This window comes from Arachis ipaensis, chromosome B1 (assembly GCF_059453495.1).
Source record: "Arachis ipaensis isolate K30076 ecotype BB chromosome B1, ASM5945349v1, whole genome shotgun sequence".
Taxonomy (NCBI): domain Eukaryota; kingdom Viridiplantae; phylum Streptophyta; class Magnoliopsida; order Fabales; family Fabaceae; genus Arachis; species Arachis ipaensis.
In genome coordinates, this window is record NC_142436.1 from 77,097,697 (window position 1) to 77,099,830 (window position 2,134).

Here is a 2,134-nt window from a genome sequence, read left to right on the forward strand (position 1 = left end):
ACTCCGAATGATATAACAACCCGAATTTTTTAAAATTAAATTTTATGTTTTAAATTTAAAAATAAAATTTAATTTAATTATGACTTATTCTATTATTTTGAATTATCTATCAAAAACTATATTGATAGTTACAGTTTAAATTGATTTTTATAAATTTTTATTATTATTATTATTATTATTATTATTATTAGGAAAGTTTCCAACGAAATCATTTGATAATAAAAGGAAAAGAAACATGGCTTAATGTACATGTATATATGTATAACGATGACACATGTTCTCTTTCATTTAATTAAACCATGACACCTAATCTTATTACTAAGCAAATCCCCTTTTCTAATTATAAAGCACCATCAGCCATCTCATTAGCTAAACTTATTACTCAATGAATAATTTCCTTGTTCCTTTCTTCACCGAACTCAGAAGAAAGAAAATAAGAAAAGCAGAGACCGAATGTTGCACGAAGGAATTGTAACCCCACTCAAATTTTCGATTTCGATTTCTTGCGATCCGTAACTCCAATAAAAAATCTAATCCGATAAAAATGTTAGTATCCTCTTTCTCTACACGTTGACGTCACTTTTGATCCGGTAGAAGTTGATGGTGACGTAGCTCCTCTTCTCCTTAAGTTCGGCTAACTGGAGTTTTAGGAAGCACAGACGATTTCTGATGCTTTTTCCTTCAGCAGCTCGATCAGAAAGCTTCTTCGGAGCTTCTGTTGTTTTGATTTCGTACGGAGGTATGGAATTTTATTTTGAAATTAACTGTTTTAAACTTTGAATGCCATGGAAGTCTAGTGGGTATTTGTAGATAATTTAAGATTGTTTGGAATGACTGAATTTGATGAATATGTATTTGATTTCTTGATTGAAAAGAGGTTGAAAATAGTTCAGCTGGGACTCGAAAAGGGTGGCTAAGCCCGAGTTTTAGGGGAAGTGCTGCCAAAATTTTATAAAATCTGAGGTTTTATTTGAAAAGTTATTTTAAAAGATTTGGTTTTGAAAAATTAAATTATTTAAAATATATTTAGTTAAGAAAAGATTTATTCTATTTTAAAGTTTGATTTATTAAGAAAAATATAATGTTTTAAACCCAATCTTTTAAGGAGAGATTTTGTTTTAAGTAAAGATTTGAGCTCGGTTTATTAAGAAAAGGAATCTCTGCCATAGGAGAGCAAAGAACAAGGATTTAAAGAATATATTAATTAATGAAGTGTCTGCCACAGGAGAGCAGATGTGACATTGTTTGGGTCTTAGTGCCAAATGTAAAGTGGAGACGCTCACACACTGAGAACTGTTTTCCAGATGTACGCTTATTGATTTGGAAAGTCACACTGATGCGGCCTAGCCGTACGACTTAAAGTCACACTGATGCGGCCTGGCCGTACGACTTATAAGCACACTGATGCATCTGGAAAACTATATCTGGGACTTGTTCCCGGGTAATGTCGGGAGCGGGTAGGCAACCGACACATGAGCTCATGGCCTGCGTTAGGGATAGACATGCATCATGTTGTTTGCACATTTACATTTGATTGCGCTTGCTTGTTTTATTACTTTGTGATTGTATTGTTTGTCTTGTTGTGACTTGCTTGTGCATTGAATTGAATCTCTTGCTTGCACTATTTGTTTGTGAGTGTATTAAATTGATTACGAGTTGACTTTTGACTGAGGATTAACTATGTGCCTGAGAGACAGAAAATGTGACTAGTTTTATATTTAAGTTTTGTTTTGAGTTTAGAAATTTAAAGAAAAGTAATTATTTATCTAAAGTAGAAATAAAATTATTTCCAAAGGGTTAACAAAATAGTTTTACTAAGTAAGTTAATTATTTGCATTAAATTCATTACTTTTACGGCATTCCCATTCCCTACTGAGAACGTGTGGTTTGTTCTCACCCCAAAATCTTCCACCCTTTCAGTGACACAGGTTCGAAGATTCAGTTAGAAGATGCAGACGACTAGTAGATTAACTTGTGATTCCTGTTATTTTTATAGAGTTCCCTCGCCCTTGTTGCTTTAAGTTTTATTTTATCCAGAGCGATAGGTATTGTATTTGAGTTTTATATTGAATTCATTTGTATAGCATTTACTATTATTAATAATTGTGTGATTTTAATTACTACAAATAATTTT